The sequence below is a fragment of the Phyllobates terribilis genome, unplaced genomic scaffold (assembly GCF_046119375.1).
Source record: "Phyllobates terribilis strain yellow unplaced genomic scaffold, ASM4611937v1 Scaffold_13__5_contigs__length_258822181, whole genome shotgun sequence".
Taxonomy (NCBI): Eukaryota; Metazoa; Chordata; class Amphibia; order Anura; family Dendrobatidae; genus Phyllobates; species Phyllobates terribilis.
In genome coordinates, this window is record NW_027362773.1 from 130,328,727 (window position 1) to 130,347,057 (window position 18,331).

General features: G+C 43.3%; 1 protein-coding gene across 1 annotated transcript in view; it reads left to right on the forward strand.

Moving 5' to 3' along the window:
- The first annotated feature begins 290 nt into the window (after positions 1-290).
- The window catches only part of EPS8L2 (EPS8 signaling adaptor L2), a 174,074-nt gene continuing 156,033 nt past the window's right edge, over positions 291-18,331 (forward strand). The window contains exon 1 of the mRNA XM_073658667.1: positions 291-498. The gene's annotated coding sequence lies outside the window, so the exon portion shown is untranslated. The remainder of the gene's footprint in view (positions 499-18,331) is intronic.

Below are 18,331 nucleotides of genomic sequence, written 5' to 3' on the forward strand. Positions count from 1 at the left end.
CATACACCATGTTACCCCGTGCAATGATTGACACCTGCGGAGGACATAGTGTAGTGTCAGATATTTGGCTGTGTTATACAATGTAGCAGCCTTTCTGCAGGGGCTAGGTGCTCCTATGTGTATGTCCGCCCCTACTCTTCATTATGCAAACATTGTTTCTAAATGAACAGCGAAGTGGAAACAATGTATTCATCCTCCCAGCGTCACACACATAGCCTCTTGTCTAGTCACAGGCCCAGGACAGGGCGGTCACAGGGGCGTCCCCTCCCTGGATCACTAGACCTGTCCTTCTGGTTTAACTCCACCTCTGTTTGTGCACAGTGAAACATTCACCTGCCATCAGACCACAACCAGAGACAGTTTAGTGATACCTAGACAAAGTGACAGCAAAAGGGGAGACCCTACACGAGCGGGGGACGACTCTTTTTTTTTTTTTTGGCATCTGCTGGAATTAAAAAGAGGGGTCAACAAGGCACAGAACGAAGGAAAGTTTGGACGGTGAGTACCCATCTAACATCATTATTTAAAGCGACCCCTTTTATTATACATATGACGTGTAGAACATTGACGATGCAAAGAAGGCACGCTCGAAAGTGTCTACAGATCCACATCTGTGTTTATTAGAGATGCACGGAAATATGTCACACATGTATCTGATGGGATAGAAAATGACAGGACGTCGGAGAAAAATGTACCCATAATGTACCTTTAAATGCAATGGCATATTCATGGTGGGGAAGAGGTTGTCACTTGCTTTATCTGCTCCTTAATGGGCCCCTTGGCAGGACTGCGAGTAACATGAGAGCGAGCCTGGCACTACCTGTGCCCCGTGCTGTTTCTGTTGTGTTCATCACTGAAAGCTTTGGCAGGGTGTCTCGTAAGGTGATAGTAAAGACTGGCCTCGGTGTAAAGAATGGTGCGATGTGTGTATGAGAGTCACTGCAAGATATAGGAATGGGGGAGAGGGAGACGGAGGCAGATAAGGGGGTATATCATTATTAAAGGGGTTGTCCGGTGAAAACAAGGATAGGTGATAACTTATTGATCATGGGGTCTGACTGGGACCAGTATTGATCAGCAGAATTGTAACTTTGACCCCCGTTAGAATTATTATTATTATTTATATAGCACCATTGATTCCATGGATAGAATGGATCCGCAGTGCGCTGCTCAATGGGGCTGGCAAGCGCTGTCCTCGGCTTTATAGAAAATGGATCAGGGGTCGGGCATCTGACCTGCTGCTCCATTTTGCAAGGAGTAGAACAGTTCCCCGTTGGGTATCAAATTACCCTCATCTGCCGATCAGTACGGACCCCCACGATCACTAAGTTATCACCTATTCTGCAGACAGGTGATAACTTGTGTTCACCGGACGACCCCTTTAAGGTGAGATTAACATTCTAGAAAACCTAAAATAACATTAAAAGAAAATACGGGAGGCAGGGTGGCTCAGTGGTTAGCACTGTAGCCTTGCAATGTTGGGGTCCTGGGATCAAGTCCCACCAAGGATGACATCTGCAAGGAGTTTGTATGTTCTCCCTGTGTTTGCGTGTGTTTCCTCCAGGTTCTCTGGTTTTCTCCCGCACTCCAAAGACATACTGATAGGGAATCTAGATTGTGAGCCCCAATGGGGACAGCAATTATGTCGGAGTACAATGGCGCTATATAAGCAAAGCATAATAAAAAAACAAATAATATGCAATGATAAATAAGGTAATGATTTTGCGGCTGTACAATATGTGCACTGAATATGTGCCATTCATATGTGACATTATTGAAAACTGCAATTTTTTCGGGGATTTTGGACCAGGATTTAGATGTTTGATCCTAGCGATCATACATTTATCCTCTCTCTTCTGCGAATAGGTGATGTGTTGTTTATAGGACAACCCTTTTAAATATGTAGCATGCTCTAAACCTGTAATGTTTGTTTTGTTTTAGTTGACTCTTTCCCTTTAAACTAAATACCCCAAAAATCTGTAAAAAAAAACAACTACAATAGTTTTGCATTGTACAAGCCACTTGCAGTAAAATAATAGAAAATGCATTTTTATAACGGTTATGGCGCACTTAGGAACAGGAAAGCCCATCACTCAATGTGAACCTGAACTAATAAAGATATCATCTTTACTAGAGGTTATGGAAGGACAGAATGCTGGATCTTTTAGATCAGGGTTCCCCAACTCCAGTCCTCAAGGCCCACCAACAGGTCATGTTTTCAGAATTTCCTTAGTATTACACAGGTGATAATTGCATCACCTGCACAGACAATAATTCAATCACCTGTGCAATACTAAGGAAATCCTGAAAACATGACCTGTTGGTGGGCCCTGAGGACTGGAGTTGGGGAACCCTGTTTTAGATGACCCAATAATCGGGAAAGGAGCAATCCTGACTATCGGTCCGTCGAAACAAAACATTATTTAATCAGTGCAATGATTTTTATGCACTGTAAATATTAAAGTAAGTGATCAAAGCTACCTAACAGAAATACAGTCCCATCATAAGCAATCACAATGAAAGCTGAGCTCTTGTAATGAACGACAATTCTACTTATTTTGGGGTTTATAGTGTTGTTTTATGCAGATTTCACAATGTCCCTTTAAGTGGACACCATCGTCACCATTTGAGTCATGTAGAGAAAGTAATATAGTGTTAAATAGTGATGTTACCCGTGGCTGAATTATAGGGAGGCCACATGGGGCATGAGACCTTGGAGCCTCCTCCACTTTCGGGACCAGTTTGGTAAAATGAAAACCAGGACCGGTAATCCCAAACTGGAAAAGGCATGTGCCCTTACCCACATCATGCTGACTTGTTAACAATCACATCTTTATAATAGCTATATTTTGGGAGACTTCATTGAGAAGAACGTGCACATCCAGATGACAGCAGGAAAGGGTCATGTCAGGTTCCAGAAGATCGAACCTTTTGCCCAGTGGCCTCTACCAACATTAATCTGCCCAGTTCTTACCCATCAGAACCACGGAAATTATGATTTTTATATTCTATGCTTGAGTTGCAGAATGAAAGTTGTGGTCTGGTTTATTGCTACAAGTATTTTCGCTGTTACTTTAACTTTTATGTGTGAGATATGACCATCTCCAGCCTTACGTGATGGGATTGTGTACCATATTTAAGGTCCTATCACATGTGGTGCCTCTTGAAAGGTTTCTTGACGTTACAAAGGATTAGTGCATTCCTAGTGCTCTCGCAACTAACGTGGAGGCAACAAGGCTGTCAATGGTGAAATATTCTGGTTGAGTAGTGGCTCTTCTGGGTTCATGGAGTCACAAATGGATCTTTTTGCCCCAGTAGATGGACTATTGCTTTTGTATTTCAGTTTTCCATAGAGAGATAGACATTTAAACAGCTGTCCAGTGTGACCGACCCACAGACCTCAGCTTCCATGGTTCTTGTTCATATGGCTTTTGGGATACTGACATCATGGAGTTGTCTCAAAGTAGACTACTATGGCATGACAGCTATCATCGGAGAATGGAGTGGTTTCTGTAACTCATTAATTTCATTTGCTATTTTACACAAGTCAGAAAATTGGCTAACAAAACGATTGTTCCTGATTATCAACCCATGAAAACATGTAGCCAATCAGAATAAGAATGAGCAAAATGATCATTCGTTGGGGGTCTAATTGTTTATCCGTGCATAAAAGTCATCGTTGTACTGCCGATAGCATGATTCTGTTTGAAAACAGAACCATCGTATTAATAATTGTTCTTCCCCATGTAGTTTTCATGAGCTCATGTGAATAGGCCCATAAAAAAGCACTGATCAACTCATTAACGAGAAAAAATGGGCCTTACCTCATTCTTATGACTGGTGGTCTTCCCAGCTGAAAGAACCTCGCCAATCTTTTTCTGGTTGCATGTTGAATGTCATAACAGGCATGAACCCTTTGACTCCAAATGAACCTGGATCATCTGGATGGACAGGGTTTGAGTTGAAGACACAATGCACAGTATTAATCCTGCTGTCATGTCAGCAACGAGTGATATTCTAGTAGTTGGAAGGAAAGGATCTTCCAAAATAACATTCCCAATAAATCGTTAAAAGATGGAAACTACCTAAAATTTCACAGCCTTCTTTGTAATATAGATGTATATCATAAATATTTATAAACAGCAGGTGAAATAAGTATTGAACACATCACCAATTTTCTGAGTAAATGTATTTCTAAAGGTGCTATTGACATGAAATTTTCACCAGATGTCGATAACAACCCATCCAATCCACACAGGCAAATAAATCATACCATAGATGTCCGTAAATTAAGTTATGTGAAATAATAAGAAATGACTCAGGGAAAAAAGTATTGAACATATGAAGAAAGAGAGGTGAAAAAAGCCATGGAAAGTCATGACACCAGCTAAAATCTATCAGTAATTAGAAGCAATCCTGCTACTTAGTGAAAAATAATATCAGCTGGTTCAACTGATGGACTACAAAAAGGCGTCTCATTACCAAGGTGCTACACAAGAAACATCTCATGACGGGTAAAACCAGTGAGCTGTCTCAAGGCCTTCACAACCTTATTGTTGCAAAGATACTGATGGCATTGGTTACAGAAGAATTTTTAAACTACTGTTCCAGTGAGCATTTCATGTCAATAGCACCTTTAGAAATATATTTACTTAGAAAATTGATTACGTGTTCAATACTTATTTCACCCACTGTATATATATGTGACAGTCTCTCCTGAAGGCTTCTTCATTGACCTCACGTCTCTGATCTCATAGGTTATCATGGTGCAGAGCATGACGACAATGGAGGCTGGAATGGAGGTCTATCCTCTCCAGCGTTGAGTCCTGCTTTTGTGTTAGATGCAAAGATAGCCAGAGATTGCTCTGGAGACCATGTGAGTAACACCACCATCAAGAGACCTTCACAAGGGAACGTCACTTTGGTCCTACCCCTGGGATTATCGTGTGGGGTGGCATAATGTACGGTAGTCAGACCCCTCTAGTCTTCATTTCAGGTACACTATCAGCTCAGCATTACATTGATTTGGTCATGGAACCAGCGGTATGATCATTTCTCCAACATGTCCCGGGAGCTGTTTTTCAACAAGGCCCAACCAGGCTGCATGTTACTCATTCTACTGTGAGCAGCCTGCTTGGTCTAATCATGTTACCATGTCCTGCAGCGCCTCTGGACTTGTCTCCCATTGAGCACATCTGGGACATCATTGGTCGGCAATTGTAAAGGGTGCTTCTAGCAGCGGATCTTGATGATTTGCCCAAGGACATTCAGCGTGGCCGAACGTTCCTCAGACAACCTAGAGAGCAGCTAAAATGTGTGAAGTTAAAACTGAAGCCAATGGCATATGCAGACGTGAGGGGACCTGATGGCAAAGATCTAAGCAGTTTTGCTATCCAAGGCGGCAGGGATTGATGTGACCATTAGGTCAATTCACCAATTTTCTGGAGCCTCCTGTAGTAGTGGGAGCAGGACTTACCAGTTCTGGGCCCCTTCTCTGTAGTGGGCCTATAGTCACCACACCGTGTGACTGCCTCTACTTCATTTCCACCGCTGCGTGAAGTTATCTGATTGTTGTTCAAGGCGATACTTTTGCTAGTCCAGGGTTGTCAGGATTCAGTTACAGCAGTTCCCTAATATCAGAACGCACTGCTATTATTGTGCTTGAGCTACTCATCAGGATAATATGTATTTCACTGTCTAACATGTCAGTAGACGCTGCTCCGAACAATGGCCATTCATCACAACAATCGAGAAAAATCTATGGAACAAAAAAAATGCCAAGAAGCCAAACCTAATTAGAGGTTTAGTCACACAAGGACTTACACGTGAATAGGTTTAAATTCCTGATCCATTATTGAGAGCCCCTGAACGTGCCGTCAGCGCCGAGGCTGCGGAATGTGAATGTGGCAATCCCAATGTCACAGCGCTCATTCAGCAGTGCCAGGTAGAGGTTACGTAACCTTTCAGGCGGCCACTTGTTTAACCCTTTCACCCTTCTCTGTGCAGAATCAGTTTTGCAACTTTTTTTTTTTCCTTACATCAAGACAATCTCACAAAACCTTCTCTTGTAAAGGCAAAGTAATATGTGTAGGGGAGACTACAATACTCTAAGAAAAAAGGATTTAGGGAAAGATCAGTTTTCGGAGCATCATTAGATCATGCATGGTTTCTTCCCCGGTCTAATCCATAGGAATGTGCCTTTGAGATGCGGAGAGGGTTGGGTCTTCTCTGACTATTTTTGACATTTTTAATATTGATCCAACATTGTTTGTACTCATTCACAAAGAGATAATAGATAATAGATCTACAGTAGAATCTACAAAGGATCTGAGAATGTTTATCTTGCAAAAAAGAAGGCTAAGAGGAGACTTAATAGCTGTCTACAAATATCTGAAGGGATGTCACAGTGTAGAGGGATCATCCTTATTCTCATTTGCACATGGAAACACTAAGGCTGTGTGCCCACGTAGCGTTTTTCAAGCGTTTATGCTGCGGAATTTCCGCAGCGTAAACGCTTGTTAAACGCTAGGTAATCCGCACCCCATGGTCCCCAAAAATCCGCAGCATGTCATTTAATTTTGCGGAAGCGCAGCGGAACTCCCGCCATTGACTTGCATTGAGACGCATAGAAACCGCGACTGTACATTTGTACAAGCGGCTTCTATGCGTCTCTATGTGCGGATGGTACCCAGTTCTGGAGGAGAGGAGACTCTCATCCAGACCTGGGTACCATTGTACCTGTAAAAAAAGAATAAAATAACAAATAAAGTTTATATTCACCTGTCCGGCAGCTTGTCTCTGAATGCCGGCATCGCTTGAGGACCTGCGGTGACGTCACAGTCATGTGACCGCAGGCCCTTCACCGCTCTGTCTCGCGAGATGCCGGCAGCCAGGAACCAGACAGTAACGAGCGCTGCAGCCACGCCGGAGCCTCCGGGGTGAGTATAGCTTTATTTGTTTTAATTTTTACGGTTCACACTGTATAAATCCATGCCGTTTGCATGGATTTATACAGTGTGACCTAGTTGTCAAGCACTTTCCAAGTGATGCTATCGCCTGGAAAGCGCTTGTCAATCTGCATGCAGAAACGCATGTGAATCCGCATGTGGATCCGCATGTATTCTGCAGGAAAAACGCATGCACAATCTGCATGCGTTTTTTTCTGCCAGGGAGATGCAGAAATGCTGCAGAAATTTTCTGCTTCATTTCTGCATCGTGGGCACATAGCCTAAAAAGCAATGGAATGAAACTGAAAGGGAGAAGATACAGATTAGATATTAGAAAAAACTTTTTGACAGTGAGGGTGATCAACGAGTGGAACAGGCGGCCACGAGAGGTGGTGAGTTCTCCTTCAATGGAAGTCTTCAAACAGCAGCTGGACAGACATCTGTCTGAGATGGTTTAGTGACTCCTGCACTGAGCAGGGGGTTCGACCAGATGACTCTGGAGGTCCCCTTCAACTCTAACATTCTAGGATTCTAGTTGCCTTGCGGCCATCCTATTATTCTGAAGCCAGCCATGCAGACTCGTTTGGCTGAAAGCTATCTCTCTATATTAATAATAAGCAAAAAGATCCGCATTGCCTTTGTCCGGTGTACTCTTTGGTACTGTATGGCAGTCAGACAAAGACAGTGAGAACTTCCTCGGTCACTACCGGATTACTGCCATACTGGGAGCCTCTTGCAATCAGTCCCCTGAGATGTCATAATGTGGCCTACTACTCACAAGAGTCACCCAGGATGCCCAGTTGCTAAGCTTTACCAATGTCATGTCGTCTCAGCGGCTAAATAATTGCAAGAGGCACCCTGAATGCCAGAATGTTGGAATTTGAGTGCCGGTCAAGGAAGTTCATACTGATCTGGTCCAGCTGTCACTGAATACCAAAGTCGATGCTGGACCAGGTTATTGCAATTCTTTTTGCTCATTTTTGCCCTATATACATGCACTCTCAGCTTGGCTGAATGTGCATGTGTTCTGCATGGATGAGTGGATTAAGTGAATGTCATACACTTCTGGTGCGGACTTATCTACCTTGGGGACAAAAGGACTGGATATTAAATTTTAACACGCCCGATGGTTCTTTTGCTCCTGACATCATCTTTCGGGGGGAGAGTGAAGATTCCCTGATGAAGTAGGAGATTCAGCTGACATCAGTCTAATGTGTATTGCCAATGTTACCCTAAAAAATGGAAACCTTCACTGTGTGTAGGATGATTCCAACTCCATTGATACTTCCTTAATTACCAAACAATTCAATGTCTTTTTTTGGGTTTGGGTTGTCATAACCAATATTGTCAAAGGCATTAATGTAAATGACTTAAAAGTGTCCTCCAGTGAAGGTAAGTTATTACCTATCCCTAGATCAGTGGTGGTCCAGCCAATGGGACCAGCGATGATTGGCAGAATGGGGCTCTTTTTTCCTCGCTGGGTCACCAATGCCCTCAGCAATGCCATGTCTGACCACCTATGAGGCTGCTGAGGGCTGTTCTTAGTTTTCTCGGCAACCTCAGCGGTGGTTGAGCATGGGCACTGACTGACGCTCCATTCTAATGGGGATAAAAATGCTCTATTTTGCCGACTGGTGCCGATCCCAGCGGTCGTACCTCTACCAATTAACAAGTTATCTCCAATCCTCGTGGTGATAAGGGGATGAGCTATCTTTACAGGACAACCCCTTTAAGTGTCTGATTTGTGTGGCTCTATGAAACATGATTTTCTATAATAACTTGTGCATGGTTGTAGCATGCCCATCCGTTTCAGTGCAGCTGATAGATATGCAAAGTATATCTGTCTATAAATAGCAAGCTTATTCCCCATGTAATTCTAGATTCACGCCTAAAACAACAAGACTACATTTATTTCCAAGTGGGTTCCCAAATTTGACAGGCAGACAAATAAGCAGGTGATATCAGTGTCCTCAGCAGGGGCAAAACTATGCTGGGTGCAGCGATGGCACAAGCACATGGGCCTTGGAGTTTAGGTGGGGGGGCCCAAAAGGTCCAAAAAAAGGTCCATGATAGTTGGGGGTCCCGTTGGAGATTTTGCATTGGGTTCCATGAACTTCCAGGTTCTGCCGCTGATCCTCTGACACCAGACCATTCAATCAAACTCATTCAAAAGTTCTGCACAATGGCAACTGGATTGTGATCGGATGATGTGTCAAATACTAGTTGTCATTTACGGCCATTTTTTTTTATGTGACATCTAGGCAAAACAACATGATTTAAAAAAACAGCAATAAAAGTGTCACTATGCAGCGCAGACATTTCTGTTTTCATACTGAATCACATGTTTCCGGGAAGCGTTGGAATGTTTCAGGCTGTGTAAAAAGTAAAGACGATCATGTTCACGCATCAACAAAATCTGCCAGCAATTCACGTGAATCGGGTTCACACCACAAATAAAAAAAGACCAAACGCATAAGTGAAGGCACTACGGTTTTATAAGTCCACATCATATTTATTCTTAATACAGATTTTAAACAGAAACTCCATTAGGAGTCAACGGCCCTAAAATGGTTGCAAATCTGCATGTAACAGTTGCAAAATAAGCATGTAACAGTTGCAAATCCGCATGTAACAATTGCAAATCCGCATGTAACAATTGCAAATACACATGTAACAATTGCAAATCCACATATAACAATTGCAAATCCGCATGTAACAATTGCAAATCCACATGTAACAATTGCAAATCTGCATGTAACAATTGCAAATCCACATGTAACAATTGCAAATCCGCATGTAACAATTGCAAATCTGCATGTAACAATTGCAAATCCACATGTAACAGTTGCAAATCTGCATGTAACAGTTGAAAATCCGCATGTAACAATTGCAAATCCGCATGTAACAATTGCAAATCTGCATGTAATAATTGCAAATCCACATGTAACAGTTGCAAATCTGCATGTAACAGTTGAAAATCCGCATGTAACATTTGTAAATCTGCATGTAACAGTTGCAAATCCGCATGTCACAATTGCAAATCCGTATATAGCATTTGTATATCTGCAAGTAAGAGTTGCAGATCCGCATGCAACATTTGCAAATACGCATATAACAATCGCAAATTCCCATGTAAGGCTGGAGACACATTAGCGAATCACATCCGATGCATGCGATAGCATAGGACTCCATATACTAATGACACTCGGCTCCTGATCTGCTGCGAGCGGGAGCTTAGTGCTCTGTGCTCCGATCCTCTCGCATGAGAGAATCGCAGCACAGCTGCAGAGGAGACGAGGAAATGAATTTCTCCATCTCCCTTGTTGCTGGCGTCTGTGCGAATCGCACTGCACTTGGATAACACCCAGACTTATATGCGTGGGTGCAATCCAAATTCAGCATGCAATCGCAGCATGCTGCATTTTTTTTTCAGTCTGATCGCGATCGGATTGGAGCTGGAAAAAAAACGCATATGAGCACACACTCATAGATTAACATTGGACCGAATGCAATTTGATTTTTTATCGGATTGCATTCATCCGATTTAATCATAAGTGAGAGCGAGCCCTAACAATTGCAAATCTACATGTAACAGTTTCATATCTGCAAGCGAATTTGCTTCTGCGATCTTCACCGCTTCTACATACATGGCCAAATTCATACGATCTGTAGTTCCAAGGTCACATAACTGAAGAAATGTGAAAGAATTCTAGTAACAGATTATAAACTCATTTCATAATACAGATATTACTTATTCACTGCCCCCCCAGAAGATCTTCTCCATCAGGATCCCTGATTACAATCCAGCATGTACATGTATATGTGTCACGTAAGCTTCTGATTAGGAGGTGGACCAATCTGGCCCCTTTATGCATTATATAAAAGTTGACCGTACCAGCTGCCTATCTAGTCTGTATTGGGGCCTCCTGACTGCCCCCAAACAGGTATCGTTGGGGGACATAAGGATCAGGCAGTTGGAATTCATTTACCCGATGTTATTGGTTGGCATGGTAGATAAGCCGCTGCCAGATGATTGCTGTAGCAGATCTCTTGTAGAGGACACAGGAGCCCCCTGCCGAGCTGTAAGAGGGGTTTGGAAGCACTAGCTGTCACACAGCCATATTTGTATGGCCAAAAATACAAGATCAAGAAGGTTCCGGCACTCACATATAGTTTTTTTCTCTTTTAATTCAAGCAAATAACTGGACGCGTTTCAGTCCATCCAAAGCTTTCATCAGCAGTCTGATGGGCTGAAACGCGTAATTATATTCTTGAATTAAACTAGTAACCTATATGTGAGTGTCGGGACCTTCTTGATCTTACACTATTGCTTTTTTCCATGTCCACCACCCTTCCTAGTGGAGTGCTGATCATTTTGGATTACTATATTTGTATGGCCAACTTTAGCCCTCCATATTTTGGGTGGGTACACAGAATTTTACAAAATAGTGATCATACCAAAAGGGTCTTCAGGGGTTTCTTTTGGATCATCAATGCCTGTAGATGGGGGCTCAATGATTAATGATGATGTCATGATGGGGTCACAGTCTTTCTGCATGCCATTAACCGGTTTCTTCATACTGATGTCTATACTTTGCACTGCAGCTCATCCTTCTCACATTTATTGATTATCGAGGATCCTGGTCATCAGACTTCCAACATGCAAACATTGGTGACCTATACTGCAATGTTAAAGGTGTTGCCTGATATTAATCAATATCAGATAAGTGGGGGTCCGCCGCTCCTACCGATCAGCTGTTTTCAGCCCCAGTTAGATTTAAACAATGAACAGATACAGAACAACACAGCTCTGTTCACTGTATAGTAGCACTTGCCAAGATCTACATCTCAGCTAATATTCACTAGGTGCAGTACCTGAAAATGGCCACTATGCAGTGTATGGAGCCGTGCTTTGTCGGTTTACATGTAAATGCCACCAGAGCTGAGAACAGCAGAGCAGTGGGGATGTCGGGTGTCAGACCCCCAAAAATTTGATATTGATGACCTATCCTAATACTGGACAACCCCTTTAAAATCTTAGAGGACCACTTTAAATATGTATAAATATGTACAGTATAATATACTAAACCTTTCAGTACAACTGTATAAAAACATACACCGCACGCTATATGTTCCAAGCGTGGCCTAAGTTTTGTCCAGTTAATCTATTATTGCATTTCCATCTGTTTACTTTATTTTGTCTATTTTTTGGTGTCTTTTTTTTGCCTGTTTTTCATTTGTTCCTTATTATTCTTTTAATTTTCGCATTTTTTTTTTTTTTAAATCTATTTTATGTGTTTACCCTTTTATTTTTTTATGTTCGCTATTGCGTCAGATTTTAGGGCTTCCACATGTTTTCATCTGATTTATCATTTGCAACTTTTCAGAAAGTTGCAATACTTGTGGCTGATGTAATCCAGTCCATCTCTGGAGTGATTATATGTATTCCCAAATTTTTTTATTTTTTTTTCCCCCACAATTTTTTTGTGAAAAAAGTACAACTTTTTTTTGTGCCAAAGAGTCTCAAAAGATGTTAGGAACAAATGGAAAGATAATTTTTCACTTTGCAAAAAATTCATGAACTGGGTAAAGACTTTGGAAAAAAAAAACGAAATGGAATAACACAAGACAAAAAAAGAAAAGCGTCTTAAAAAAAAAAAACGTAAGTGATGAATCGGAGCCATAGTTCTCATACATATATATATATCTGTTTGTAGTTAAAGAAGATGTGATTTCAGGAGAAATATTTCAGCAACTGTAAAGTTGTGTAACATGTTCTCACTGAATTAGACAATGGCTGTAATGGCAAGGGATGTGGCTGCGCTATAAATGTCTGAGTTAAGAATAACCCTTTAAAGAGAATGTGTCATCAGAAAACGACCTATTAAATATAATTTTTTAAAATATGGGCAATGTTTTTTTTGCCCACATCATTATATTAAAAATATAAATTAGAAGTCTTGCAATTTTCACACCTCCGCTGAGGCTATTATAGTCTATAACTTCCTGTTGTTTTAGAAAATGCACATGTACATTAGCAGCCATAGTCAGGACCGGACACTATCTTTTGTATTAAAGCAACTAATGAGCGTGTACAAAGGTCATTGTGAAGGGAGGTGAGGAGGGTCAGTTGTGACATTACCTATTGTGACTGGTGGATCCGGTGGGTTACCTGTGATTGTAATTCTGTCTGTAATGATAAAGAGCCTGCTGGAAATTCTTCTTAAAAGGACAGGCTCGCGACTGGCGTTCATAGGAGATAGTGATTTTTGCTATACATAGCAGCCAAAGATGCAGATGTGTTATGTGCAGCATGAGACGGGGCATTATCATGCATGAAATGATCTCGATTGTCCAGATGGATTGAGTGGAGGATGGCTGGTTGATGGACGGCGCTAACAAGGAGGAGGTGGAGTAATGTTTTGGGCTGGAATCATGGGGAGAGAGATTGTCGGCCCTTTTAGGATCCCTGAAGGGGTAAAGATGGACTCCATAATGTATGTTGAGTTTCTCAAACAGCACTTCCTTCCATGGTTCAAGAAGAAGAACCGTGCATTCCCCAGCAAGATCATTTTCATGCATGATAATACCCCGTCTCATGCTGCACATAACACCTCTGCATCTCTGGCTGCTATGGGCATAAAAGGGGACAAACTTATGGTGTGGCACCCATGCTCCCCTGACCTCAACCCCATTGAGAACCTCTGGAGCATCATCAAAAGGAGTGTCTATGATGGCGGGAGGCAGTTCACATCTAAGCAACAGCTCTGGGAGGGTATTCTGTCCTCATGCAAAACAATTAAAGCAGAAACCATCCAAAACCTGACAAATTCAATGGACGAGAGAGTTCAGAAGCTCCTTTCGAACAAGCAGTCCTATGTGCAAATGTAACATCACCTAGAATAAAGTTTTGAGTTGAAAACTGTTTGATTTCAGTTTTTAATAACCTGCTAATGCTTATAGTTTCAAAAATGACCATTTTTTTGCTCTTTATTAAAATGAAAAGGTTGAAAACTCTGCTGTGCATAATAATTTGGAACATGCATTTTGAGTGCAGTTTGAGTTTTTTATTTTTTAAAAAATATACTGTTATCATAGGCAGTTTGTACAAAAACCTTTCAATTGTACTCTAATAGTTATTTGACTGGAAAATTACAATGACTGCAATTCATATAGGTAATTTGGGAAAATCTGAGAAAATATTATTTGCATAATAATTTGGAACACAGTGTATTTCAGTTCTTCAATACAAAAAGTAAAAAAGTGAAACTCATATATTATATAGAGTCATTACAGAGTGATCTATTTCAAGTGTTTATTTCTGTTAATGTTGATGATTATGGCTTACAGCCAATGAAAATACAAAAGTCATTATCTCAGCAAATTAAAATAATTAACAAAAAACACATGCAAAGGCTTCTTAAGCGTTTAAAAAGGTCCCTTAGTCTGTTTCAGTAGGATCCACAATCATGGGGAAGACTGCTGACTTGACAGATGTCCAGAAGGCAGTCATTGACAATGCAGTTGTAACATCCCTGGCGGCGTGCTGGCATGGCTTACCATCTCCCACCATGCAAGACCGCCAACTTACCTATCAATCCAGGCTGCACACTTTGCTCCAGTACTTGCTGTGTGCATGTCTCTTGTCTGATTGCTTAGGGCGGCCGCGCTGTTACTGCCTGATTCTTAAAGTTACAGTGTGCGCAGTCCTAATGCCTCCCCAGCCTATTGCTGTGAGTCACTGGATACTTAAACCCCCTCCACCCAGTAGGAGGTGCCTGAGCAACACTTTCTTTCAGTGTGCTGTGTGCAACTGAGTTGCCAGGTCCTGTCCTGCATCTTGTCTGTTTCCGCCTCCCTGGGGGCTGTATACCCAGGCCTGTTACCTGTATCTGTGACTTCTAGTCTGTTTCCGCCACCCTGGGGGCTGTATACCCAGGCCCGTTACCTGTATCTATGACTTCTAGTCTGTTTCCGCCACCCTGGGGGCTGAGTTTCCAGGCTCGTTCCTGTATCTTGTTCCTGGTTCAGTTCCTGTTTGAACTGTGTCGTAGCCCATTACCTCTTTGTCTCTATGTCCGAACCTTCCCTTTTCCTGCAGTGTCTAAACCTGCACCTAACTCCAACTTGTTGTCTCTGTACTTCTGTTTGTGAGTTTTGTCTCCACTCGCTACTTCATTGCAAGTACCTTGTGTGTATCTGGTTCTGCTTGTCCCGTTTCCCTGCCTCCGTATCTACCTCCTGTGTTCTAGCTATCTTCCTGTGTTTCCCAATCTGTTCCATGTGAACAGAGCCACGTCCTGTCTGTCTGCATCTTCTGCCCTGCGGTTTCGCTCTGCTTATCCACCGCACCTGCGGTTTCGCTCTACTTGGCTTGTCCGCCGCACCTGCGGTTTCGCTCTGCTCTGCTTGTCCACTGCACCTGCGGTTTCACTCTGTTCTGCTTGTCCACCGCACCTGCAGTTTCGCTCTGCTCTGCTTGTCCACCGCACCTGCTGTTTCGCTCTGCTCTGCTTGTCCTCCGCATCTGCGGTTTCGCTCTGCTCTGCTCCGCTTGACCTCCGCGCCTGCGGTTCTGCTCTGCTTGTCCACCGCACCTGCGGCTCTGTTCCTGTATCCCAGTCTGTACTGGTCCCTATCCAGCCTACGTTCCTACCTGCCAGTATCTGCCTGTCTGCATACCAGCCGTGCCTGCCAGTACCTGCGGTTTCGCTCTGCTTATCCACCGCACCTGCGGTTTCGTTCTGCTTTGCTTGTCCACCACACCTGCGGTTTTGCTCTGCTCTGCTTATCCACCGCACCTGAGGTTTCGCTCTGCTCTGCTTGTCCTCCGCACCTGCGGTTTCGCTCTGCTCTGCTTGTCCTCCGCACCTGCGGTTTCGCTCTGCTCTGCTTGTCCACCGCACCTGCGGTTTCGCTCTGCTCTGCTTGTCCACCACACCTGCGGTTTCGCTCTGCTCTGCTTGTCTACCGCACCTGCTGTTTCGCTCTGCTCTGCTTGTCCTCCGCACCTGCGGTTTCGCTCTGCTCTGCTCCGCTTCTCCTCCGCGTCTGCGGTTCTGCTCTGCTTCTCCACCACACCTGTGGCTCTGTTCCTGTATCCCAGTCTGTACTGGTCCCTATCCAGCCTGCATTTCTACCTGCCAGTATCTGCCTGTCTCCATACCAGCCATGCCTGCCAGTAACCGCCTGTCTGCATACCAGCCGTGCCTGCCAGTACACACCTGTCTGCATACCAGCCGTGCCTGCCAGTACCCACCTGTCTGCATACCAGCCGTGCCTGCCCGTTCCTGCATTCCCCGGTGTGGGTCAACAGTTGTGACCGGGGTCTGACCTGTAGTAGCACCTGGGCCACCTCCCACGTCCCTCCTCAGACCACGGAGTCGATTAAGCCGCCATGTGTTCATGGTCAGATCTGGCGAGGCCCCTAGTCATGCCCCTCCAGGCACTCCTTGGTTTGTGGCCCAGTGGGACCACTAACCACGCTCACGCCAGTCAGTCCGGGCGTGAGCGTAACAGCAGTTTTGGTGGCATGAGGAGGACTTGTACAATAATAGGGATGGAGAGGAATGAAAGTCAATGATTATACCATTTTTTATCTTTGATATTCATTAATTGTGGCATCGTAAAAATGAATCATGATTGGCAGCACCAGCAGTAAATACAGAAATCTTCCTGGTTCAGTTGGTGACATGTAAGCATAGAGGAGAAAGGAGTTCCGTACCGGCCACGCTCTATGACCTTGTGCCCACAATGAGTTTTTGGTGCTGGGTATTTTCGCAGCGTCTTACAGTTTCGGCAAAGTTAATGGGATTTAAAGAAATCTCCTGCCCACTGTGCTGTTATTTTACTCAGTGTAAACTGACCTGCGGTGTGTGTTTCAAAACTGCAACATGTCAATTTCTCCTGCGGACACCGAGTTTTATGTTCCAATTCTCCCCATAGATTTGCATTTGATGCGGAAAATCAGAAAAAGAGTATCAAATAACAGGAAGTATCAAAACCACAGCAGCTTTGTTTCAATCATGACATACTAACAAGAAACAAAAAATAAATAAATAAATAAAGGCAGGAACAAGAGACTACCTGTTTCTATATAGAGCAGAGAAAAGAGAAGAATTAGCTGGGTAGAAAGGCAAAATGAACAATTGTAAGTGCACAGTGCTATATAATATGATGACTGCAATATATTCAGAGGATAAAAACTTTGATGGGAGGAGGAGGTGGGCTTCTTTGATAGATGCAGGTATGGTGCAGAAAACTGCAACATCAAAAACTCACCAAAAGCTCATCGTGGGAACATAGCCTTAAGGGTGATCATTAATAGCTCAGTGCTTCATTACATGTGCCTCGGGGAGGAAAATAAAACTGGGGACAAGGAGTAAATGCTAATGTAGCCAGAAACTCTCACAAAAGTTTGTATGAATCAACAGGGAAAGGTTTCTTCCCCGCCGGCACGACAAATTGTCCTGAGGAGATAATAATAATAATAGTCTTTATTTATATAGCGCCAACATATTCCGCAGCGCTTAACAATTCACAGGTTCATATACAACAGTCATAAGTAACATAGCTAAAGCTAATACAATAATTACAGCAAAAATGACAACCCTGCTCGTAAGCTTACAATCTACATTGAGGTGGGGGTGACACAAAGCACAGTGGCTTATTTACAATGATGGTCCAGCCATCTTGAGGGGATAAGGGATAGATAAAGGCCGCATGAGCTTATCACCAGCCAGTATCTGTAGTGCTTTTGGGTTCGGTGGAGACTTATGTTTGGAGAAATAAGGGATGGGCTATAAGAATATAAAAGGACTTTGATTAGGGAAGGTGATAGGCTGCTTTAAACAGGTGTGTTTTTAGGGAGCGCCTAAAACTGTGTAAGTTGTGGTTCATCATAATTTCTTGGGGTAGAGCATTCCAAAGAATAGGTGCAGCTCGGGAGAAGTCTTGAAGCCGGGAGTGGGAGGTACGGATTAGTGCGGATGTTAGTCGAAAGTCGCTTGCGGAGCGTAGAGAACGGGTAGGCCGATAAACAGAAATGAGGGAAGAGATGTAGGGGGGTGCCACACTGTGGAGGGCTTTGTGGGTGAGAACAAGCAATTTAAATTGGATCCTATAATTCATGGGCAGCCAGTGCAATGACTGGCACAGAGTGGTGGAGTCTGAGTAACGGTTAGCCAAATAGATGACCCTGGCTGCAGCATTAAGGATGGACTGGAGGGGGGAAAGTCGAGTGAGGGGGAGGCCAATTAATAGAGAGTTACAGTAGTCAAGGCGGGAGTGGATCAGGGCAACAGTGAGGGTTTTTGTTGTTTCCAAGGTGAGAAAGGGGCAGATTCTAGAGATGTTCTTCAGGTGCAGGAGACAAGAGCGGGCAA